This window comes from Hydra viridissima, unplaced genomic scaffold (genome assembly GCF_058129835.1).
Source record: "Hydra viridissima isolate aposymbiotic clone 2 unplaced genomic scaffold, HvirCarnegie_v1 scaffold_15, whole genome shotgun sequence".
Classification (NCBI taxonomy): domain Eukaryota; kingdom Metazoa; phylum Cnidaria; class Hydrozoa; order Anthoathecata; family Hydridae; genus Hydra; species Hydra viridissima.
In genome coordinates this window covers 2,153,688-2,181,118 of record NW_028324314.1, presented here as the reverse complement: position 1 = coordinate 2,181,118, position 27,431 = coordinate 2,153,688, and the positions used below count along the sequence as shown (strand labels likewise).

Here is a 27,431-nt window from a genome sequence, read left to right as displayed (position 1 = left end):
CTCTCCCTTTTTAATCACGACGTCTTTGTCGCTTCTGTTATAAATTTCCATGAAGACGTTCTCTACAGACTCTGAAAAAAGCAAAAAGTGACTGAAATAATTCAGCTTTAAATTTAGCTCATGTCTCAAATTCACCAAAGCATTACCTCTTTCCACTTTAATCCCAAACATAAAAATAATCGTCTGTTTGGTTGAACGGCTCAACTTAATGTCTTTTTGAGCAAATATTTCACATCTGGAACGACGACAATGTCGTCTAGGAGGATGATCCAAATGATCGTTAAAATAAACGGTGCCTTTCAACTTATTCTCGTCAATACAAATGATTCTTCTCATCTTTTTAACAGTAAAGGAAACTTTTTTCTTAATCTTTCTTTTTCGATATTTTTCTCCTCTTCGTCTTCTTTTTTGCTCCTTTCTTTAATCTCCATTATCAGCTAAAGTCTATCGCAGATTCTTAAAGCCTCAGAACATTGCATTTTCATTTGTGCTGAAATTTATTTATTTTATTTTGCATAATATTTTTTTCATGGTTCAGCTAAACCTAATTAGGCGTAATAATAGGCTTGTCCGTAATAATAGGCTTGTCCAAAGAAGGTAAAAGCTTCCGGATTGTCCGACTTGCGCGTCACCAGAGTTGAGCGTGACAACGAGTCTTCTGCCGGCTGCAACGCTGGGCATTGAATCTGCATTTGCAAAATTTCTGTAAAAGGAGATTGTTGTGGTGGATCCGATGGTGGAGCTGGATTGTAACAGTGGTCCAGTCGACGTGTTGTTGAATGAGGTTACGTTTGATCCGTTCCACGAAGACAAGTAAAAATCTTCCAATCCAGACGAGGAAAAGATGCATTTGCTGTCACTGTCATATCCAGAAAAAGTAGTGTAATTGTTTGTATTATAAGGTGTCCAAGGAGTGAGAACGGTTCCGTTTCCAGGAGGTAAATTACCGTAGTACATTCTGATTCTAGATTCCCACCAGCTTCCAGAAGGTCCAACGATGTACATCCTGATGTATTTTAGAAAAACTTCATTTCCTTTTCCATTTGTGTTAAGCAAAACGTATTCGCTTCCATAAGTCGTATTCAAATATCGAAACGTCCTGCAGTACAGCTTGAAAAGGGGAATGGTGGCAGGAATGGAAGCAAGAGTGGAAATGAAAGGCTGAATCCAGTAAGTGATGGAAGATGTATTTTTGTTGATCAATTGGATGCTGATGTTTGTCCTGAACGGCATGTCAAGAGTAAAATATCCTCCCAACGAAGTGTTGCTTAAAACGTTGCATCCTTGCAAAGAATTGGCGTAAAAAGGTCCGCCGATAGGAGAAAAAAGCAAGTCGCAAGCAAGTCCAGTGTTATCCACTCCTATTCCTTCCGTGGTTTCTGAATAATTTCCAACGTTAATTTCGCCATCTGTAAATATTTGAATGAAAACATTTCCAGGAAAAATTCCACTGAGAGCCAACCACAACCTTCTCAGAACTCAAGGTCCGTCCGAGTAAGTGAAAACTGTTGTCGTGACTGCTGATGCTATTGTTTGCGATTTTAATCCTAAGGACAAAAAGCTTGAATTTGGAACAAGCCCTAAAAAGTAGAATTTTTGTAACAAAACGTCTGCGTAACTTTTTGTCGCTGCGTCTTGCGCATTTGACGGATTAAGCACATTGATTAATTTATGGGAATTTAAATCCAAGTCCGCTGTGCCAACTGAAGTTCCTCCTCCTGTCGAATGCGTGTCCACGTAACTTTTCGTGGCGGCGTCGTGTGAGTTGGTTGGTTCTGCCAAATTAATTATTTTTTGAGAGTTAAAATCCAAGTCTGCAGTAATGGTGCTGTTTCCATCTGTCCTAACATACAGATCGCTTGAAAGAGAGGCTGAATAAGGGCTGTATAAATAACGACCCAACTCTGATCTACCAAATTTGTCAATCATTTTTATATGCCTCAGATTTTATTTTTGGCTTTAGATCAGATCCGTAAAAAATCTTTGTTTTCTAAAAAATTCACTGAATTTCCACAGATCCAAAGGATCACCACAAGGTAATAATGACGTCCTGAAAAGCGACGCCTCCATCCAATTTTTTTAAGACGTAAAACACAAGTGACCGCAATAAGAGGTATTACCAAACTGCACTCTTTTGCTGTTGTAATAAACAGGGCTTTTTAAATAGTCAACCAGTTTGACAAGAGGAGGTTGAGCATAAGAGTCAAAACTGCATTTCTTATCACCGTCTTTGAACCAGCACACCCAATGAAATCCTCCTGTGCCAGAGTCTCCCGTATTCACAATGCCACATTATTTTATTCTCGGTTTTTCCGGCAATGTGTCTCTTTCAAAAACACCTCGAAAGTTTCTTATTTTCAGCTTTTTAACATCCTCTATCAATTGAAAGTTGGTCAAAGCCTCATTTGGCAATTTTATTCCTTCGACGTTAATCATTTTTAAATTCGTGCAAAATTTAAAAATTTCACAAGTGAAATTCCACGGATCCAAAGGATCTTAAAAATTCGAATAATTTCCACGGATCCAAAGGATCTAAAAATCATTTATGATTTCCAGTGATCTGAAGGATCTAAATACCGGCTCGCGCATTGATATCGGCTCCGTTTTCAATTAAAACTTTCATGACGTCAAAATTCCCTTTTTTCGCAGCAAAGTGCATCGGCGTCCAGTTTTTTTCATCTCGCGCATTGACATCGGGTCCGTTTTCAATTAAAATTTTTACAACTTCAACATTACCTATTATAGATGCAAAGTGCAGCTGTGTACATTTGTTTTTGTCGAGCGCGTTGACGTCGGATCCGTTTTGCAAAAGGAGTTCAACATCTTCAAGATAACCGTTTTTAGAGGCTTCATGCAACGGCGTTTGTTCGTAAATATTCCGATTGTTGACGTTGGCTTCGTTTTCAATTAACAATTTTACGATATCCATTTTATGTGAAAAGAAAAATTCTTATATCATTTTATTTTCCACATCTCTTCATCAGATTCCATTTCGCCTAAATCCAAATCACTCATAATGCTTTCAACAGAAGGAGCATTTTTAGTGATGAACACTTCTGGAAGCTTGACTTGAATGGACTCGATCTGAGAACTAATAAAAACACCTTCAATTCTCAAAGACGCAATAGCAAAACACCTTTGATGAACATACACCAATGGATCAGCTTTGACCATCTTTTTGTTCTCCTTTTTGCAAAACAAAGAAGTGATGCTCTTTTCTCTGTATACAACTTTCCGAAAAAGATGGGAGACGCGTTTGGCATCTCAGATTTGTTTTTAAAGATGGACAAATACTCTGTCATTATTTTTTTAGTTCTTCCTCCTTTTTTCAACAACGCTGTCTTATGGATGACTTGCTCGCGAAGAAATTTTGATATTTTTTCATTCACCACTATAAACTTTTCTTCTTCTGCTGACATACCTTTTTTATCGTCAAAAGCAACAAAAGACATGGAATATCCAGTCAGCTCTTTCGTTTCCACACTGCGGTTTTCAAACACACCCAAAGAAAACAAAACGGGGGTTCTTAAAATAAATGGCCCTTTTCCATTAGCATACTCGTAATACAGCGGAATCTTTTGGTACTGAATGGGCTTTGTGGCTGCATAAATATCCCCAACCAATAATTTACTCTCGTCAAAATTCTCAATCTTCACGAAATTCATCTTTTTTTAGATTCTTTTTGGATCCGACACTTTGACTTGCTTCTTGACTTTATTTATTTTTCTTCTAGCATATTCAAACATATCCTCCAGCCGCATGCCACTTTTTTCAAAACGAATCCCTCCACAGTTTATTTTCAACTCAAATTCTTCACATCGACGAATAATGGTGAAATCCAAATCATTTTCAAAGCTGTAAATCTTGTAATGGTACTTTTCTTCATAAGGAGAATAATAATACGACTCCTCGTAATCCTCCGTCTTAAGGTACTCATCTATAAAGGGCTCAAACAAAACCATCATCTTGCACATTTTTTAATGGACCTGAAAATTTTTTTCAGTAAGGAAATGACCAATGTCGCTCGAAAGCAGACTGATCAATTCTTTATTGTCTACCCACGAATTAAACGAGTCTAGATACCCTAACCATTTGACCAATGATCTGCTCTTGGTTTTGCGAACGATTTTTTCAATCCTGAATATGTCCTGATGCGTCTTTTGCATCTCCTGCTCGTAAAAAGTGCCTTGAATTTCTTCACCGTTAGCATCAGCGATTTTATACGTGGGAGGATCCGTATACTGAACTTTTGACACGGTAAAAATCTCTTCAGTCCATCTCGCTGTATACCCCTTTTCAAAATGAGACTTCTTTTTTGTGATCCGCACTTTGTCACCCATAGAAAATTTCGGTTTTGCTGTTTCTCTCTGTTTACCATTCAGGTTCATCCAGACCTTACTTTTATTCTTTTCATCACTAGCTTCCACTGGAGTCATTTTAATGGAAGAGTGCCTTGTGGAGTTGTAATTTTTCACCATCTTATCTAATACGTCAATATATTTATTGGTATTGTTGGCTGAAAAATATTTAAACATTCTCTCTTTCATCGTTCTGTTCCATCGCTCAACGACACAACTTTTTTCCTCGTTTTCAGTGGAATACAATTGCACACCCAACGCTTTAACATGCTTGTTGTAAAATTCTTTTCCTTTATCCACCCACAATTTGATGCATTTTCTTTCTTCGAAAATCTTTTTCAACGCTTCAGCTACTTCAAAGCCTGTTTTGCTTTTTAACGGAACGATCCATCCATACTTTGAAAACACGTCAATCACCATGAGCAAATATTTTACGTCGTTGTTGAACTTTGAAAACGATTGCATGTCCACCAAATCGGAAGCCCATATCTCATCAATGTCGTTCACAATCACCCTTCTTCTTTTAAAATGACGAATGACCGGTTTATGAAGCTCCTCTGCAAGCTGATCCGTCCATTTCAGAGGCATTTTTTTTTTTTTTTTTAGATCCTACACCCAATCCAAATTTAGCTTTGGCTTTGATCACAGGAGTAATAAGCTTTCTTTCGTTGATCTCTCTTTGAGTGGGATTGGGGATCGAATTCATCTTCTCAAGCATCATCTGATCAGCCACATTCCTGTTTTGCCGGTCATTGAAATATTTATAAGCCAAATCATGGTGATACGCTGCATTGTCCACTCGGTCCACCGGTTTGCTCCAATCTTGATACATGTCCGTAGAAGTCAGTTGCTTGTCCAGGTTTGTGCCAGGCCCTGCAAAGTTCATTCCAGGAATGTGCATTTCTCCTGGAAATTTTGCCCATGGAAGCTTCACTTTGCTAGACAGCTTATTAATCGACTCCACCAAATCACCTCCTTTTGTCGCATGCGAAGAAACAAATTGGCATTTGGTCGTTCCGCAAGAGTCACATGTCCCTTTCAACATAGGTCTATTGTTTTTTGTCATCTTCTTTTTCAAGTGAATGGTTTCAGTTTTCCTTTTGCATTTAACGCAGTACATTTTAAATACAAGAAAAATATTTTTATCCCAGTGCAAAATGGAAGTCATTGATTTCTCATGGAGTATCGAAAAAACCAAAAGATACAACAACAAGCTTTTGCCAAGAAGCATTCGAGGAATCATCGTCGGAAAGTCCGGTTGCGGAAAAACAACCTTGCTGCTCAAGTTACTGCTTAGACCTGGATGGCTGGATTATAACCACTTGCAAGTCTTTGGCAAATCCCTTTTCCAACCCGAATACAAAATACTCCAAAAAGCATTTGAGAAGAAACTACCAAAAGAACTCATTCTACAATTATTCAACATTCAAAGCCAAATTGAAAATTTAAACTCCAGTCCTGAAGCCGTCATTGATGAAATCTCAAAAGAATGGGACAGAGAAACAGTCATGGAATGTCAATTTTTCGAAAGTGAAGAAGACGTGCCTGAACCTGAATCCTTAGACTCAACCAAAAACAATTTGATGATCTTTGACGACTTGCAACTCACGAAACAAAACAAATGCGAAAAATATTACATCCGAGGAAGACACTCCAACGTTGACTGCTTTTACCTCTCTCAAAACTATTTCTTACTCCCAAGACAAACCATCAGAGAAAATGCCATCTTTATTTGCCTCTTTCCTCAGGACGATAAAAGTATCAACCCCATTTATCAAGATCACGTTTCCAGTGGCATGAAAAAAGAAGAATTTAAAAAGTTTTGCAAGTACTGCTGGTCTCAACCCCACGGATTTGCTGTTATCGACTTATCCTCCAAAAAAGACCATGGAAAATACAGAAGCGGGTTGGACAATTTTTTTTTTCCAAACGTATAAAAAACATGTCTGGATTTTATTTGCTTGCCAAATCTAAAAAAGATCTTTCCACCGTATCAAACAGCTCCATCAAAACATACTTTGAAAGACCCATCGAGCTGGATTTAAACAAACAGTACAAAATGGCTCTTGTAGGACTCGAAACCTATCGAAGCTACCCCAACATCACCTCTAAAAATAAAGTTTTCAGATACAGCCCAAACGCTGGATCGAACAGTTACACCATCTACATTCAAGAAGGATCCTGCGAAATCACCCAGCTCAACGAATACCTTCAAAATGAAATGCAAAAACAAACAGGAAGCTTGTACAGAGTAGACGGAGTCACCATTACAGCAAACGAGTCTTCGTTAAAAGCCGTATTAAAATTTGGAAAGCCTACAGCAACGACAAGATACTGGGTTGATTTCAACGTCAATAACATCATAGGATCGCTCCTCGGATTCGATAGAAACGAATACACCTACGTCGAAAAAAAAGAAGACCCTGTTGACCCTAATTAAGTCACAAGCGTCATCGACACCTACGAGTCTGAAAACATCGTGAGAATTGAAGAAACTGCAGTGATCCGAGTCACCAACGACATTATCGGCTCGTCTTATTTAGACGGAAAAACAACAAACGACATTTACTCCTTTTACCCACAAGTTGAACCCGGAACCAAAATTGTTGAAAAACCTTTTCACTTGATTTAACTTCCCATCGTTGTCAGCAAAATTTCAAGAATGGAAACATAAATCGTTGATCAAGATGATCACTTGATCGATTTTAGAGGAGAAGACATCATTGTCAGATACCACATCAGAGAAAAAATCTCATACACTCTACACGTTCTTTTCTCAGGAAGCGCTTTCAGTCGGTAAATTTCAAAGAATCTGAAAAAAAATTTCCTTTTCTATTAAAAATATACCAAAAGATCAAACTCAACATTTCAAAAGGACAAGCTGACAAAATTAAAAAAGCCATTCAAAACGAAATCGAAGTCAGCATAAAACTCACTCATCAAGACTTGAACGGCGAACATATTCTCGCTGTCACTAAAACCCAATTGAACAAAATTGCAAAAGCCTACGACCACGGAAAAGGCGTCACCCTCAAACTCAGCAAAAAACAACTCATGCACAACGCAAAAGTAGAAGGAGGCTTCATCGGCGCTCTTTTACCTTAACTAGGAATGATCGGAAGTACCATCGCCACAAAAGTCGTCCCTGCTCTTACCACTGGACTACTCTCTGGTGTTGGAGCCTCTGCCGCTTCTGCCATGGTCGACAAAATCGCTGGGCGAGGAATAGTTTACTTAAAAAAAGACGGAAAAGAACTAAAAATATCCAGATTAGGATCCGGTATATACCTAAACCATTGGGCTGGAAATACTCAAGGCGATGGGCTTTACATTAAAAATTCTTCGAATTTCCATGGATCTGAAGGATCTAAAAAAAAAAAAAGCATACGATCATATTGGCTCTGGAGAAGAAGAACAATTCTCCGGCCTTGGTTTACTTCTCGGTCCCAATTCACCCTTCAATAGTATACCCATTTTAGGATCCATTTTCTAAAAATTCGAAGAATTTCCATGAATCATAAAATGATTTAATGCGGCACTGTCACCATGAATGATTTAACCAAAATTTTTTATTCAACAAAATAAAAAATCATAGAAAATACACTTTTATCATTCCTATTTCTCCTGTAGACGAAATCATTAACGTCTCTCCCACATACACGTCCAACACGCTCGAAAAAGAAACGATTTTTGAAACCCGATACAGCTGATCTGACTTACGCACCAAATCAAATTTCTTATCATCACTCTCTTCTCCAAACTTAAAACTCTCACTAAAAACACCGCTTGTCTCCATTGAAAATATCAACACCCCTTTCTCTAAAAACACTCTAAATTCCGATGTCGGCTTTATCATCTTACACATTTCACTAAACCTACTAGCCGAAACTCTTCTCTTTGACCAAAAAGAATAACGCTCACTCAAACTCACGTTTTGAACGCTTTCCGTCGCCACCTTAATATTATACGCAAACTGGTCTAAAGATCTCACAGCAATTTCTAAACTTTCCGCACTCAAAATCGACTCGCTACCACTATTTACCGTTTTAAACACCTTACTCATATAACACTCAACACCCACATGCAACGATTCCTCAAAATCAAACACGTTCTCATCAAAACGATCTGCAAAAAGATCCACTTCAAACATTAAATTTATCGTTGTTTTTGTTCTCACACTTATCCCTTCTTTACTTATTCGCAAACACACCATCCTCATGTTATTGAACAAAAGATTAAACAACGCTTTCACTTCACCTGCATGCTTTGTTCTCGCTAAAAACATTTTTTAAATAAGAAGAAAATATTTTTAAATCATTGCGCATGGACGATTTTTTGAATAAAAAAAAAGGTAAGTCAACAGAAAGACATCTTAACAAATATACAAATAACATCATTATTTTTATATCTTGATAAGAACTTAAATAACCGTCATCTTGCAAAAATAGTCAACCCCCCAATATATAAGGGGATCAATGCGCTAGAAACCCCCATATATAAGGGTATCAATGCGCTAGAACCCGCATTTTACATCTACTGAAGCTGAAGCAAGTGATGCTGCCAATTGAATATGGTGAAGTGCATCTCCTCTTAAGTTTAATAATGAAAAAGGTTTAGAAAATTCCTTTGTTTTGTGTGATAAGTTATGATATCATACTCCTTCAACAGTTCCTTCTGATGTTTTTCTGTTCATTTTACTTGAAAGAGCGTGTCTTGTGTAAAAACCGCAACTCCCTAATTCTGAATCGACATTGAAACCTAATAAATCGTTGCAGAGTTTTGATTTGGACCAGCTTCCAACAGCCTGTTGACCCATCCGCATCATCGAAACTACGCAAAGCGGAGATTTCGTAACATTTTCCTCAATTAACTTATCGTTTTCGCGCCTTGCCACTATTATACTTCTAAGAGACAAATTCATGTAAATGTTTTGAACAGGCGGAAACAAGACGGGGACAGAAAGTTGACAAAAGGCAAGCTTTTGGTAAAGTTTGCTTCTTAAAGAGAAGTCAGCTTTATGAATGAAATCGTACCGCATTTAATCACCCATTATGAATGAAATCATACCGCATTTAATCACCCATTGGGTGATTAAATGCGGTATGCATTCCCAGTTTGTCTTGCCATTGTAATGGTATATTGAAAGATTGATATTTTGTTTTTGTAATATCCTGTAACAATCTCATTGCTGCAATACTTTTAGTTTTTGGTGGAACTTTTGAGTTTCTTTCTGAAATTATAGCATAACTTTTTATAGCCCAATGTATATCACTTTCAGTAATCAAGTCATTCACGAGGTAGAAGTTTTTGAAGTCATCGTCATCATAATCATGATCAATGTCCGGAAAGTCTTCATCCTAGAATAGAGGCAGTTTAATAAATAACAATTAACCAAGTTGTATACGCGTAAATGATTTCTTTTTGTTTTGGTATATCTTATGTACTGACAAATTCTATGCTCCTTAAAAATATAATTTTGTTATTCAAACTTAACTCTCGGGAATACTCAGTTAGCTGAAAAAAGGACTTTTGTATGTATGTCTACTTCTACACATTGTATCAGTATTTTTAGTTAAATTTTATTACATTGTGATGTTAAGTATAGTGCTAAAATTAGTAAGGCTGCTTATTACTTATCAGTAAACAGTATAGATTTTAGGCGGCGAAATTGGATTGTCTGTTGGAAAGGAAAACCGATAACTTTAAAACACTAAGATTAGTGATTATCTAAGAAAATCTGCCATCTGAATTTCCAATTTCACTTACGTGAGTGCTTTCAGTAATTCCTCAATCTTCAGCTACACTATATCCTTATAGATGAGAAAATCCAACAAAGTTTTTCAATGCTAAAAATCTTCTCTGAGGCTGCCTTTGAGATTGCAAAGCAATATTTTAGTTTCAACAAATTGAAAAAGTTTTTATAGTTAGTGGTACAAATGTTGTAGTGCTGAAGCTAAGCAGGGGTAGATCGCATACTCTGAAACATCTCGAGACAAAGCTCAAAAATCTAACAAAGCATAATTGGATCGAAAACTTGAAAAGTATGTCGGATTAGTATTGACGTCTTTAGTGAGGATGACGGACCTCACAAAAAAACTTATGATGTCCAGGCTACTGCCTTCTCACTTTTAAGCTTTGCTAAACGAGCTTCATTGCAACATGAGTTTTGCCCAGATTTCGAAGGAACTGCCGAGCTGAGAAACAAAAGCTAGCTGACCAAGCACGATTTAAATAACTATGAGAGAAAACCTTAAAAGCAAGCAGCAGCCACCGGTGATCAATCTTTTGTTTGAATCTGATAATCTTAGGGTTAGTTTTACATTGCTGCTTTTATAGGTTGACTTTCGCCACTGCACTTCTGCAATCATGAGTTGTCTATCTTCTTTGGCTTTTTTTAAATATCCTCACCGAGAAAACCGGCTATTCTAAGGAAGATTCGAATGTAATAATAAGGTGTTTCGTTTCAAAGAGAGTTCCATTAAGCATTCAAGAGCAGAGCAGAATTCCAGTTTTGTAAAAAGTATCAGCAATGGAAATATTTGCTCAATTTTCACAATTAGACTACAGACACCTCCAGGAAACTCACCATCAAGGAAAAATATATAAACATGACAGGGGAGTCTTTAAGCTTAAGTCTAGATCTTCCAATTTTCACTAAAACATATCTTCGGCCCAAGATGAAGTAGCATCTTCTCAGCAGCATCTTGCTTATTCACTTCATACTTCATAAGTTGGGAGCAAGAATTGCAAAAAATAGAGAACATTCAGTATGAGATTGGGTTTTGTAAGATGTTTTTATACCTTCTTTAAAATCAATGAGTTTGAATAGTGTTCCAAACTCAATTAAGAAGTGTTTAATGAAAAGGTCAGGAGATTGCTTTTTTCGCATTCAGAACGCAGTTTTTTTTTTTAAAATCCAGTGTGCAATCGCATAAAATTTTTTTAATGCCCATTCGGTTATACTTTCGTTGCATAAAAATAAACTCGCCGTGGCCTAAGTGGGCTTTATTTTCCCTTAGTCTTGCATTTTAATTATTTAGTAAACGAATAATATGGGGAAGTCCCACTGCTTTCCTATTTTTTAGGTTTGAAAAAAATGGAATTTTGTGCTTAAAGATTACAGTAACCTTTCCTTTCAAATATTTTTAAACATGTAGATAGTACCTGGCAACAATGGCTTTTTTCGCTTAATTGTTGTCAGAAGTAGTGGGTATACTCCAATACATATTGAAAGAGATAAAAACGCAAAAACTTACTATTGGTTTTTTATATCAAAACTCACGCAAAAAAATAGGTTCATATTCTAAAAAAGAAGTGATTGCACATTTAATGCGTAAATGTTTAATATGAATTTAAAATGTTTAAAATGCACTAATGTTTAGTATGAACATTTCGAAGTTGCTTTATATATAATTAGTTGTGTATATTGTAAAAGTTAAACCAGAAACTATTTCGAATATCCAAATGCAAAATAATCTACATATTCCAGCTTATGTACACAAATCTATGACTTTTGCTAACACAAAGCTTGGTCTGTGTTTTATTACGCCGTAGTGTCTTTCGGCATTTTGTTGCATTCTATGCCTTTCAAATCTCATATATTGGGCTTTACAGCATACCAGAGTTTTGAATTTCTCAATAGAATTTTGAAGCGCTAAAAGAGTAATTTGCCAAAACAATTGTAAACTTGCTTGAAGATTAAAACATAGGTCAAAGCAGTATCTTCACATTTAATGATGTAACCATCACAGTGACTATCTTAAGTTTTATTTCATTTAAATTTCAAAAAAAGGTTTTTACTAGCTTTTCATGAGATTTAAACGGATTAAACAAAAATAGCTTAAAGTAATTATTACATGATATATGTTGCACTACAAATACCATGTTTTTTTTTCAAGTAAATGTGACACTTTTTAAGGATGATAAATGCCATTAACATGCAATTTGTGGTGAATAGATACTGTTTTGTTTTCAAAACTAAATGTTTGTTGCAACCTCAGAGAAATTAAGAGATGACTTCTTAGCATGGTACAGTTTTTAAAATCGAATTAGTTCTTAAGAATAGAACTGGGTAAAAGTCCATTTTCGAGTTATTAGCACTGCCAGATAGTTTTAGCATTCGCTGCATTGCAAGTAAACAATAAATTTTTATTATTTTCATGTTTACTGAAAACATACTTCCTAAACTTTAGACCAAATATTTAAGACAATAATGGAATCAGGGAGTTTAAAATCAGCACTAGCCAAATTTGCTCGTTTTATATTTTAAAATTGCTTTAAATATGAATGAGTTGAAATTGGAAACAGTTTAACTTGATGAAAAACTTTATTTCAAAAAATCAGAAAAAAGGATTTGTAAAAAAAAAGAATTCCTTTTTTATTTTAATTGTATAAAAGAGAGAATTAAAAAGAAGTAAGGCACAAGTAAGGAATAAAATATTTGCTTTTGCAGCCAAAACTACCATTTTAAAAGTTTTACTTTTTAAACCCATTACAAGTATGCCACGCAGTTTAAACTTCTCGTGAAAAATAAAGGATCATCTACAAAATACTAAAGCTCTTCTCAATTTTGTTTCCTTTCAGATAAAGATAATGTTGTTATTACAATATCATTATGTTCACACGTAAATTTACGTTATCCTTCAAGTTTTCGTGTCTTTTTAATCTATAGTAAAAAAATGAAAGACTGTTCCTTTGTTTGTTCATTATGCTAATCTACACCTGTGGAGCTGTATGCACCTATTTTAGCGCTTGGGTTAATTTTACCCAGTGAAGCTTTTAGACCAGGTTTCTACCAACCACGGACTCCATGTTCAGAGTGCTAATGGCTAGAACCAAGTTCTGGCCCTATCCGACCACTTTTTGCGGTGTAATGTGGTAAATTGTGGAAACAATTGGGATAGGTCAACGAAGTTGAAGTTTTGTACCTACGGTTAACTTCATTTCCTCATATCAATGGTGACATTCCTTTGCTGATAATGGTTGTTGTTGGCAATGGCAAATCAGCAAAACAGACTCTGCTGACCATGGACTTCTTTAAGCCAGTGAACCAGTCCTGTTATTCCAAAACTTTTTGAGTGAAGTGCGATATTCCATCTAGGAATTCCAATTCATCTTTCGAGCTACCAGAGTGATCATCAAGCATTGCATGAGGTCTTTTATGACCTTTTGCACATTACAGTTACATAAAAACTTATCTGTTCGTTCTCTTATTAGGTTCCCTTCCTAAATGCACTTTTCTGAATTTCTAAGTAATTCTCATTTAATTTAGCCCCTTTATTAAATTCTGGGCCTGACTCTCCTTTTTAAGACATTTTTTTTTTAATCACAACTCAGTCCTTTTGAGGATTTTGGTGACATAGCAGGAAATTTTGGAAAATGCCAGCGGAATAGAATCTTTTCCGCAGAAGATAATCTCCCAGAGCCCTAAGAATGGAGGCAACCAAAGCAAATGAGTCTCAACTGGACAGGAGTTCCAGATTACAGTCATAAAGCAACCCTCAGGCTGCAGCAAAAGGTGCAGAAAATCGGAGACTTTGAACAGGCTGCAATTGCAGCAAACAAGTGATATTACTTTTAGCGCATCTCAAGTTCTAGAAAAATGTCTTCCTAGTACGCAAGTTAACGATCAGCAACATGCGGTTACCAGTGCATCTCAGGGTAAAGAACAGGTTCAAAACAGATTGCTGGCTGACAAACAGTAACTTATTTTTGCATGTTAGTCATTTATGCACTGAGCTGCTTTCAGCTACAATTCCATTATTGATTATTGTGGCTATGCAAAGGTTGGCCAATCGAACAAGCGATGCGAAAATTTCAGAGCCATCAAGTTCACACATAAACCAATAGGCATGCGTTGCTGCAATGGCAAACCAATGATACCAGACTTGCCAATACCTCTTGGGCCATTAAGCAATTTACAGGCTGGCAGCTCAAATGGTTACAAAGAACTCCTTAGGGAAACTCGCTTTTATAATCAGTGCTTCCAAAAGGCCTTGTTTGTTGGTAGGAAAATTCGAGAGAAGAAGTTCATACCCCTTTAGTAGATCAAAGGACAAGTGTTCATCAAAGTAGTTCATACTCTTTTTGTAGATCGAAGGACAAGTGTTCCACCAAGTAAAATCATTGCTGGCATTGGCTTATCAGCAAAATAGACTTCTTCAAATCTATTTCCTTGCAATTGAACAAGAAGAAATTAGTATTCGCAATTCGAACACTAACCGGTTCTTGTTTATTGCCAAGAAAATAGATTTGGAAAAGTCTGTTTTGCTAATTTGCCATTGCGAGCAACACTCCTATTCGGATTTTCCTCATGCAAATGCAAAAATACTTCAACAGCTTCAAAAGATGCTCCACACTCACAACCTGCTTTGGGTTTGTTCAAGGCAGCCATATACATGATGCTAATTACAAGCTCATGATCAAAGCAGACAATGTACTGTTGGCAAGCATCCTGGCCCCTTCAATTTACCAACAATATATAAAGTTGCCATTGTCGTTGCCGGTGACCAGGCAATACTTAGACAAAATGTTCTTAAGAAACGAGTAAAGTCTCTTCAGAGAACCAATGAGTTCTACAGGTCTAATAACCCTTTGCAATACCCTTTGATGTTCTGGGCTGGTAGTGATGGCTATCACCTCAACATCCCAAAAAATCATGGAAGTGAAAATGGCACTGTATCCGCAATTGATTTGAATACATTAATGCTTATGACCAGAAGTCAAGCACATCAACCTGGTGGTATCAACAACCCACTGCTGGCCTATCATGATCTGTTTTATCAGTTTATTACTGACATATATGCACAGGTGGAACCTCAGCTTCTGCTGAACATTGAGACCCATCAGGTTCAGTTTTGCTGTGAGGAGTATGATCACCTTAGAATTGCCATCCAAGCAGATTGTACTGCTGCCAATGTTGCCAGGCACACCATTTTATCATCTACCTTTATAAGTGGTCAACGCAAAATGCGTGGTATGCTCAAGATGAATTGCGCTATGTGCAAATGTTTGGCAAGCCAGACCTGCTCATTTCATTCACATTTAGTTAAAAGTCGCTGAAGTTTAAGAGTTGTTTTTCAATATCAAACTCCTTTTGATAGGCACGATGCACTTGCACGTCTTTATTAACAAAAGCACATTAGCCAGATGAATTTCCTCACAAAAAGAAAAGCGTTTACGTCCGCTCAATGTCACATGTATAGAATTGAGGCTTGCGACATGCCCATATTTTCCTTTGGCTGAAGTAAATAATATGGTTAAACCAAATAGACACTGCAAATATTGCAGAAGTAACTGATCATATTGATGATCCACAATTGTTTAATGCAGTGACCAACATTATGATCCCTGGCCCATGTGGGTCAGGGTTTCCAATTGCATTGTGCATGAAAGATGACAAGTGCTCAAAGCACTATCCACGGCAGTTGATTGTTGAAACACTAACTGATGGGGACAGCTATCCCCATTACAGACGCAGAGTACCAAGCCTTGGAGACCACTAATTTAAAAAAACAGTATGTGTCTTTGTCATTCAAAATGGTCAGCAGTTTATGCAAGCTTTTTAGTATAAAATCAACAGCAAGTTGTTGTGCATTACTCGCCTTTATTCTGCAAATTGTTTGATGCGGAATGTTCCAATGCGGAACTTTTCAGTTCTCTGAAGGCCATCAACTCAAATGTTACTTCAAAGAAGGCCTAGATAAGCAATGCTTGAAGTTGCTGGTGGCTACAGCTTGGATGAAGGCCGGGCTAATGAGACTGTGTGCTGCATTAGTAGTAATAAAGCAGTATGGCGAATACGTGGTTTTTTGCTTCCTGATAGACTTTTTCCAAGTGGGAGAAAACCTTAAGCAAAGTTTGCAGTAATCTCCACAATCAACTTTGACCGTTTTCTTCCAACTGCGCCACAGGATGAGTTTGAAAAATACTTGCTTCATCCTGGTGTGCCCATGTACTAAACGTGGAATGCAAGTCGAAAAAACTTTGCAGCGCAAAAAGCAATGCTAAACTGTTCAACCTGGCATTTTTTCAACAACTCTTTAGGTGGTCTTACACAATGTATCCAGGTGCAATTCCAGAGTGCAACTATCTTTGCATTCTTTTGCATGGGGTGAGAGGTCCAACCTCATTTGAGGCACTTCGAACTGTTAATTACACACTTTGCGAAAGTTTTTGCAAAGCCTACCAAATACGAGACATGTTGGAATTTTACCGTCACTTGGATAAATGTCTTTAAAAGGCAATACTTTTCAGATCACATGGAGGAAAAAAGGAATTGTTTATCATTATTTTCACTTGCTACTATCCTGCATTTGCACGTCAGCAGTGGTAAAGCCACAATGAAAAAATGTTTGAAGACATACTCCTTCTTGCTAGAAGGCAAACTAACAATGACACACTCCAACTCATAACAGTCATTTTTAACGTGGCTCTCATCCAATTGGAAAACAGACTCAACCAGATTTCTTCAAAACTCCTCTCTGTTTATGGCTTACCATGCCCTGAGAGAACTACCGAAATGACAATTTGCAATGCTCATATAAGAGAGACGTAATATAATAGAGCCAAACGTGAGCAAGAGGTTACCTCTAAGGAGCCTGAAATCGATTTTGCTACCAGTAGTACCCAGCACCATGGCTGATAAGCTCAACGACTGCATCAAACAAATTTGCAACAGAAGCCAACTAAAGCAACTTATACTCTCAGCTAATATGAAAGGAGCCAACTAAAACAACTAAAACAACTTATACTCTCAGCTAACATGAAAGGAGCCAACTAAAACAATTTATACTCTCAGCTAACTCTCAGCTAACATGAGAGCAAGGCACCTTGGAGGCACAACTGTCCAGCAGTTTTCCTACATGCTTTTCTAAATTGGAAAAGTTAGGAAAAGTTGCAAAAAATGTCAATCGAACGATCATTTTCATAGCGAATTTTGGCAACTCGGTGCAAAGATCAATGGATCTGCAGCGTACTGTTTTTTCAAAGATAACTTAAAAATCGAGCCAAGGGCTAGTCAACTACTGCAAGTTGTTGTGTGAGAGAGGAATTGTAGCCCAGAATGATGATGTGATCGCGATTAATTTGCATTTTCTCAGGCGATCCGCTGGACTAAGTCAACTCTATCATTCGAGAGATACAACTGCTGACAATGATTCCGTTGAATATCCAGTCGAGTTTCTCAACTCTCTTGAACTCACAGGATTGCCCCCACATTGCTTGGAATTGAAATTAGGCTCACCAATAATGCTTTTTAAGAACTTTAATTTCCCAAAGCAATTGAATGGCACAAGATATTGTGTCAAAAAGCTATTGCCTCGCATTATTGAGGCCACCATGTTGAATAGCATTGCTGACGAATAGCATTGCTGCGGACGTTTTTATCCAACGCATATCACTGATTAAATTAGACTCTGTAGTCAAATTTAAGCAATGATAGCTTTTAATCAGGTTCTCAATTGCCATGAAAATATTCAAGGCCAAGGGCCAATCACTTAAGGTAGCAGATTTCAACCTGGATGCTCCATGCTTCTCACAGAGGCAACTGAATGTTAATTGCTCAAAAATTGGATTTGGTAGGAGTCTCTTCATCTTTACTCCAGATGGAAAAACAGCGAAAGTTGTCTATCCATCTGCTCTTACAACCGCACGAGCCAGCAACGGAAATTTTCTTCATTCAAAGAAGTGTCTTTGAACAACATGTGTGTTCTTCTTGACAGATGTCATCTTCAAAAGAAATGTTCTTCTCAGTTGAGATTTGTTTTAAATAAACGGTCAGCTTCTTCAAAAGAAGTGTTCATTTCAGTTGAGAATATTTCCACATAGAAAACTAGCTGGAATACCTGGCGCATTGCACCGAGTAATCAAGCTAGATTTAAATATTTTTTAAAAGCGGGTTTTTTTTATTGTTAAAATAGGGATGAAGTCCTTTTTTTAGCACATGATAAATGGGAAATCAATCATTAGCTAGATAAACGCTAGAGCTAGCTTAAAGCCTGATAGAAAATACTTTTAGTTAATTAGTGTTACTGTCATCTAGCCCGCTATGTTTTTGAATGGAAGAAGGGAAAATGTTTCTAAACAGGAAAATATTTACGTATTTGATCAACTTTTGTTTGGGTTAAAGTTGTATCACTTTAGCACAAAAATAAATAGTAGAAGAAATTGGCTTTGATCACAAAAAGTTTGAACCATTGATCACTTTTAATAAAAAGAAGTTTAAACCGTTGATTATTTTCAAAAAGATTAAAACCCACTGGATTAAAAAAATCAACTCACATCTTTTCTTTTTAAGTAACAGAATTCCTCACTCCATTTACTTTTACCAAATTTGCTTACTGATTGAATTTGAAAACAGTAGTTTCCTGGTTTATCACAACGTATCATCACCTCAGAAAGAAGTTTGTCGTTTTTGTAATTCATGAGAACGTTTTCTCACTCAATGAAACATGTTGACCAATCATCATCTAGCTTATAACGGAGGCAATATTTTGAAATTTCGTATTTCAAAGCCTTCCATTTTAGAACAACACTTTCCTCTTTGAGAGATACCTGCAAAGAAAAAAAAGATTTATGTTTATAATGGTATTTTTTATGTCAGAAAAGAAACTATATCATTTCATAAGCAAATGATTAATTTTTTTTAGCAGGATTTTCTAGCGGAGGTTAAATCTTGAGAGTTTATATTAGATTTATAATGAGTATTTATCATTTACATCAATCCATTAGTAACTCAGAAATTATATAAATATCATTTATATTTCTTGCATAACTAATAAAATCAAATATTAATTAAATAAAATTTCATTTTAAACCATAATCCTATTAGCTATAGGAAATCAATCTCTTTTTGATTAAAGTTGCATAGATGCTCTCTATTCACCAAGTACAAGAAGATAAATAAAAGAATATTCTTTCATGATTTTAATAATGGTTAATGTTGACCTTTTACTTAAAATTATTCTTTTTTCTAATTTTGTTTGCCATTTCGTTCAACAGTTAAACTGATAAGCTTTAAGTAAAAAAAGCAACTTTGCGTATCCTTTAAAATAAGTTGACATAGTTTTAAAACTTTTGGCTAAGTGGTAATGTTAGAAAGATAGAAAAAAATGAAATGCAGTGTCAAATAAATCATTTAGAAAGTAATCTTAAATCGTTAAGAGTCTCAAGTAGAGTAGCAAATTTTAGTTTCAGTTAGATCTACAAAATCTGGGTTGTTTTTTGCGTAATGTTTTTTCTCTTGAACTATCTCCGAATTGTCAAATCTTTTAAATCTATCTCCGCGACATGACTTCTTATTATGAGATTAACTACAGACAGAGTATATATATATACACTGGCGAGCAAAAAAAAGTGAACAGTACAATTTTTCAGTAAATTATGTATTATTAATCAATTAAAAATATAATACATAAAATATAACATATCGCTTATATTAAATACATATACATACACATATATACGACTCATTTTGAAAAAAAAAATTAATATTTATGTAATTATTATTTATGTAAATATTAATAATCTGACCAGAGTTCTTTCATTTTATGCGTAAGCAGTCGCTGTTCACTTTTTTTTGCTCGCCAGTGTATATATATATATATATATATATATATATATATATATATATATATATATATATATATATATATACAGACTGTCTATAGCTGTTTTTAAATTATAATATCCAGCACTTCACTTGAGTTTTGAATTTGACTACGCGCAGATACTTTTTCAACGAGTCTTCAGAAGACAATTAACAAACACATGGTGAACTTCTGGGTTGATCCTTAGGAAGCAATAGGATTTTAATAATCAGTTTCTATTGCACACTGCATTCAGTTTTTTTGTATTTACCCTGTTTTGTAACACGCGGGTTCCCTACTGGGCTAAAATATGCACCTGGTCAAAAGAACACAAACGTTTTGATTTGAATGTTGATTTTCCATTGACTAGAAACATTCACCTGCATCTATATCTTCAATTAAGTATACTATGAAGTTTTTTATAAATCATACAGAAGACTATGTTATTCATTGAATACTTCATTATTATTTTTGATGAATGCTTTATCATTGTTATTACTTGTCATAGACAAATAATAGATAATTTTTATTAAATGCTTCAGAAGTTGAACATTTTTTGCAATGCTTTGACAAAACATCGGTATTAATATATGAGCTTATTCCCGTAAATATAACTGTCCTGACCTGATTTTATTGATTTATGTAATTAAACCCACTTTTCTACCATGCACCATCTGCAAAAAAAATAGTACGTTAAATATGGTTTGTTGGATTCACCTAGCAAGTTTTCTTAAATCTGATAGCGGCTTTATTCATACCGTGTTCCGCAGGTTTTTCATATGCGTTTCGTGAAACAACTCTAAAATAAAACTAAGTTTTACGTTGAATTGAAAACATATTCATAACGCGAGCAACATTTACATATGATTTGTGTATCTTAGCAACTTCTCGAATAGCAGTCTCAAATCAAATGTTTATTTCAAATTGTTTTCTACCTTGAACTTTAATAATGTAAAAATATTTAGTTGGTGTATAAGTTTGTGTATAAAATTTGCATGTTATCCACATCAAACTTACACACGTATCCCGGTCAAGATCGATGCTAGTCAATTAAACTAACATTATTTCAGATGCGATTTGGACATTTGAAGAAGTTATTAAAACATCAATTTAAGAGTTTAACTTTTATGGTAATGTTCTCATGCAACAAACTCCTGCCAAGAGAAAAAATCATAGTAGCAACATCACCTCAATCAAGTTACCATTGTGGTTTTTTCTCCTAGAAGGCTTTTGGTGTGAGGTTTTTTGTCATATTTAGGTAGCAAGTTCTATTAAATTAAATCTTTCTTTTTCCCATTTTAACGATAATAAAAAATCAGCTTAATTGAATAAACATGTTTAGTTACTGAAAAACTTCCTCAAGAAAGCCCACAGTTGTGCAAAATTTTTTTTTAAAAATGGCATGTAATTCAATCCTAAAACAAACTGAACTTGTAAAAATGGATTTAAAAAATTAATATAAATTACACACCATATCTAAAATAAGTTCACCAATCAGCCAAATAGGTATATATTAAATTCAAGACGCTGTCTGCGGAAGATTTGTACTTTTAATACCTACTTAAATGTTTATTTATCTATAAATTTTTATAAAACCGTTTTTTTGAAATAAAAATCAAATCACAAATTTCGAGATGGGTATTAACTTTATCAATGCTTAAAGTAAGAAATAAATAATTCTGAGGGCTGTACCAGTTTTAATGACAGCAAAATTAACTCTTTGATAACCTAATGAGACTTTATATACTCAGATATAGATTTTTATTCTCCCAATAATTATGATCAATATCAATTTCATTGATTTCTTACTCTTTAATGTGTAGTTTTAAATCAATAACAGTTGCGCTATTTTCGAAATAAACCTAAGCGAGTGTCGATCTGGAAATATACAATTCTGCTTATTTTATCCATCTCGAATACAAAGACGCAACTGATGTAAATGAAAATATTTCTTCCAAGTGAATATTGCTTTGATAAGTGAAATTTCTATCACAAAAAATACAATGAAGACATACAAAATACATTTTAAAATTATGTTTATAATATTTGCGTTTCTAAATTGAATATATTGAGCATTGTAAAATAGTTTTTCATTCCTTGCCAATTAGCAACCACGCGTACGCATTCAAACACTGATTCGAGATCTAGATATTGCTGGTAATCTTACACTGCATTTTGTACTAGTAATCTTAATTAAATCATACCTTAATAATTAATGAGCTCAAAACGACTTTGTCGTTCTAATTGAAATGGTGTTACATAAAAAACTTAACTAAGCAAGTGTATGCTGTTTTGTCATATTTCTCGGTATAAAAAAAAAAACAATTTATACATATATTATACTTTGCGTCACTTGCGTTGGCTATTCACTTACCGATAGAATCTGCGGAGCTTCTAACTCCACAGTTTTTTGGTTAACTGTTTCCGTGGGTAATACTTCTCTGTTTCTGTCATCAATCCCCTGTATTTTGAAGGAATATTCCGTCCCAACTAAAAGTTGATCAAATACATAAGTATTTTCTTGTTTAGAAACATTCATGATCCTTCTAATAAATGTCCACTGATTCAAGGTATTGCTAAACCTTAATCTAAGTTCGCGAAGAAAACCGTTTGTTTGGCGGTCGAAAAACGAGGATAGCTTTGCGACGAGTCTCTGATAGAATCTGGAGTGTAAACTTTTTTAGTTTCTAAAAAGATAAAAAACAAAATATGTAGTGACTTAATGTAATATGCGATCGGTTTGCGTTATTGATCTCCGCAGTATAATTTTTAACGCAAGTAATTTAAAGGTCTAATTTTTAAAAGTTATAAAATTGCTTTTTTCAATTGTTAAATATCGGCAGAGGTTTTTTAGAATACGGGTTGCGTTTAATATAAAAGAAATGTTCGAGTTGAATATGGAAAGAACTATTAATTGTTAAAGAAAAAATGTATATTTACCTTCCCTGAAGTCACGCGTTATAAGACTATTGTTTATTTCATTTTCTTTTTAAGTTCATTAGAATAATTTTTAGACTTTAAAAAAAAAACGCCTTTTGCAAGGATTCTAAGTTCACTGCTTCCGTATCAAGTTTGTCTTATTAGCATTATTATCTTTTTAGCATTTGTTATTGCATTGTGAAGTTTTGTGAATTTTGATAATAATTAAAGTTTTTTTTTTAAGTTTTTAATTATGATAATAATTATAGTTTTAGTTAATAAAGTCTCGTCTTAAGATTCCATTCGGACAGCTATTAGTGTCTGCGCTAACTTGTGTTCCAAAAACCCATTCCGGTATTTAACAAGTTATCCTTCCAGTTTGTATACCATCCGTTGCAAAATTGGATACTCAGTTTGGGGTTTTTTAAACTCATAACATCTGTTTATAGCTGCTGTCAAAGGTTGTCGTTAATATTTTGTTGACCTCTGAATAAGAAAGTTCTTTTAAAAAAGATTCATGACAAGAACCAAAGAACCTTTCTACCAGCAACAATGCTATAATGGGTGTTCTTCCTTCGGTCCAAAACAATATTCCCATGCAAGTGCTTTTATTTTAATACTTCAACCCAATTTGTAAAATTTTAAGCACGCTATCATATTATTGCATACAACAAGCTTTGCACCGTCGGAAATAAACTGGTACTGCTGTCAGGTTTCAACTTCTTTTCACCAAATATATCTAACCTTTGAAACACTAGAAGATGAGCGTCTCGGACCATTTGTTTGTTATCGCTTTAATTGTCGTCTTTTTCAATTGGTATTGTGCATTTATATCAAGTGTAACATGATTAAACTTATCTTATACCTCTTTATCTGGCAGGATATTTTTGTATAGAGTTTATTGTAATACAAAAATATCCTGCCAGATAAAGGGGTAGAATAGTAAGAGGTACAATGGTAATAGAGAGCTCTCCATTACAATAAACTGTATACGTCTAAATAATTCAAGACCTTTTTCAGACTTAAATACAACAAAACTAAACAATCTAGCGAGCATACGACCCTTGTTCCAAGAACTTCAGCGTAATGAATACTTTCTTCCATGAGTTGCACACTAACAACCCCTTTTAGCGTTTGTCTCATCCCCCTCCCTTTCTTTACGAAACTTCGCTACTCGGATATACAGCATATTAGTTCGGACATTCATATAAATCTACGAAGTTCTAGCATGTTTACTTTAATTCAAATAAAAAAATAAAAAATTTTATTATTATTGTTTTTCATTTTTAACAATATAAATAATAATATAAAATTATGAATAATGACTAAGCATTAATAATTACATGAAACAAAAGTAATTATAAGCAACATATATCGTTAAAGTTAATATCCAGTTTTTCGCTATTAAAGCATAATAAATTGATTCAATCTTTTCTTAAACGACACGCAGCACATTCATCTTTTTTATTTTGTTCAAATGAATGTTTCCTTGCATTATAAACGGATGAAAATTTAAAGTTTATCCAAATTTCTCTAAACTTATAAAAAATAAATACCCCGATTGAAAAAATGGAACTAGAATTTTAGCAAAGGCAACTACTTATAAAGTACCACTCGTAAGAAGTGGCACTCTCTAAAGCGTTACAGTTCTTGTTCATTATTTGCGGTAGAGCGATTTCAGAGCAAGCATGCACGCATCTTCTTTATCAAGTTAAAACAATTACAATCTGTATCTATATGAAGGTACTAAAAAATATATCCATAAAAACAACAGAATTAGTGCAATCAAAAAATATGAGCTAATATTTTAACTTTAAAGTTTAGTTAAAACTAAATCTTTCACATCACCATTTGAAAGTAACGTATTAAAAAGTTATCATTGATGAAACAATGACAAACATTATTTCAGTAAGATTACAAACATTTTTTGTGTCAAAGTCATTTTTGAAGTATACAATAATTTTGTTACGGATTTAAACAAACCATGTCTTCAAAATTAAATTAAAAATGTTCTAACATAAGCTCTACAAAAATATGGATTTTGCGCAGTTAAAGTTTGTCAAATGGTTTTTGAAAACGAAAAGGAAGACAAGAAAAAGGAATGTTTTGATCAACCAAAAACGTTCTCTCAAGCAACTGTATTTAATTGAAAAAAAAATTATCAACTTAAGCATTAACTAGAAAAAAGTGGATGAAGATAAATGTGCTACTTTTTTTTGGTTGTTTAAGGGTTGAATGCTATTTTAAAAATATTGAATTTAAAAACAAAAAGTCATTGGTCTGAAAAACAAAGTTTACAAACGGAAAGGAGAAAAATCTATGTAGGAGAGGTTTTTTGGTGACTAGAATCTACACAAATTAATCAAGTTCCAAAATAACATAACATATTTAACTCATAAAGATGAAAGGAAATATTACAGGTATACTTACATTTAAAAAAAATTCTAAAGTTGATGAAAGGATTAATTCGCCAAACATGCTTCCATGTTGACTTTATCAAAATTTGCATTTTGTTAAAGAGATTGTTAATTAGTCTTATAAGTTTTATATCAAGTAGATTTAAAATGAAAATCCTTTAACTAAGTTGCGTTTTAGGTTAGAGCAGAATGCATTCATTTTAAACAAGAAAAAGATAATAACTACTTTAAATGATTAAAGTAAATTCATTGAAATTAATCTTCGTTATTGTCCATAGCATATTACATTCAATTAGTTTTTAAAACCTTTTTCATATTGCATGGAAGTTTACATCGTGAAACTTAAGCATTGTACTCACCGTTGATTGTTTTTATTTTATCATTTTTATTGTTATCATTTTAACACAACACCCATTTATAACTCATTACCGATAAAGGGTTGTATGGTTTCCCCCACTTTTGTCGTAAGATGTTTTGATATCCATAAAAGCGAGTGAAGAACTAGATTTATTAGAAGTAAACTTAGTGGTTGAGAGAAGGTTGTTTACGAAAAAAAGATTTTATTCAGTTCATCCATTGATCTATTTAATATTTATGCTCTCAACATAAAGCTTTTAAAAGATGATTATTGAACTTTACGGAAGATCTTCATAAGTTGACAATCACATAAAACAATACGTGAATTTATTAATGAGACCATCTAATTACAGCGAATGAAAAATTAATTTTTATTTATCTCTCCATCAAGTTATGAACTAAATTTGATTTTGAGCAACCTATTTAGATCTTAGCGAGTTAGCCATTAAATCTATTGTTTATGTTGGATTGTACATTTTATAAATATTATTTCATGAAGGATTCCTTTATAGAATCTGAAGCCAACTACATGTTTAAATTTTCAAGATTGCTAACGACATCTCTGTTGCGCGCAATAGCGCAGTCATTAAAGCCTCTCACGCTTCCTTTAAGTTGTTATATAAAAACGAGGATTTTGTTACTTTTTTCTTTCTTACAAAGAATAAAGGCTACTCATGGGTGCTTACTTATAAATAAAAAATAAATTTCTTTACATCGTATAGGGGAAGTGGGGGCATAACCGCATATGGAGGCATAACCGTTTTTCAACATTCCCATAATAATTTCTATTTTGATAAAAATATTATATTTACATCATATTTTTCAAAATCTTTTTTTTGAGGATTAAGGATTATGACCTTCTGTAGTTAAATTACATACATGTATACATACATACATTCATACATACATACATACATACATACATACATAGTTTACTATTAAATTAAAAAGAATTTACCGCAAAACCATAGTTAAAACTAGAACAATTTATAATCTATTACTAGCAAAATGCAACCCGTAATACGGGTTATGGTCGGTGTGTTACTTAATTTATAGTGGCTGTTTCCACAATTTAAAGTTGCGAAAACTTTCTTAATACCCTTTTAGAAAAACGCCTTCATATTGAAAAAATTAAATCATATGAAAAATTAAGATAAATAGTATGCGGAGTTAAAATAATTTACCAATTATTTAACAGTATTTGAGTAATTAACAACTGACACAGGTCATATCAGTGAAAGGCAGAGCCAATTTCCTCGGCATTACTAAGTTCAAAGCAATACAATTTTTGTTACTGACAAAAATTAATAACACTTCATCATGCTTTAAATTGACGAAAGAGTAAAGCTAAATTCATGTTATATTCTTTATAGCATAAACATTAACTAATAATTAATATAAAGATTGATATAAAGCGAACGTAAAGTATACATAAGTTATTAATTTTTTGGTGTCCCCTTGATACATATTTCTTTAAAAAAGGAAATTGTCTTAAAAAACGTTAAATGCACACAACTAAATATATTTATTAAAAATAACTGAACATTTGCCCATTACTATATATGGGACTAATCTGACCATTTTTATATATGGCCTCTTTGTTTCAATAGTTTTTAGTAAACGGTAATTTGCTACCATTTCTAAAAATTCCTTTTGCTACTCGAAATTTAATTCTCTTAAATATTTTGACACTAATAAAGGACCTCCCTTCCCCGTTTTTGCCTTAATGGTGGCCAGGAGAACAGTTATTTTTATTCAGAGCAATCAAGTTTTTGATGAAGACCTTTTACCAA

The 27,431-nt window shown here is 34.2% G+C and overlaps 1 long non-coding RNA gene and 1 pseudogene across 2 annotated transcripts; both read right to left on the bottom strand.

Annotated features, from left to right (window-relative positions):
- Window positions 1-5,456: 5,456 nt before the first annotated feature.
- Window positions 5,457-25,430, bottom strand: LOC149878136 (uncharacterized). The gene is made up of 5 exons (XR_016447656.1): window positions 25,295-25,430; window positions 22,320-22,632; window positions 18,639-18,911; window positions 7,295-7,725; window positions 5,457-7,170 (listed from the first exon to the last, which is right to left on the bottom strand). It is a non-coding gene; the product is annotated as an uncharacterized LOC149878136 (long non-coding RNA).
- On the bottom strand, window positions 8,776-11,625 carry LOC149878137 (uncharacterized; annotated as a pseudogene). The gene has a single exon (XR_016447655.1). The product of XR_016447655.1 is annotated as an uncharacterized LOC149878137 (transcript).
- Window positions 25,431-27,431: the final 2,001 nt, after the last annotated feature.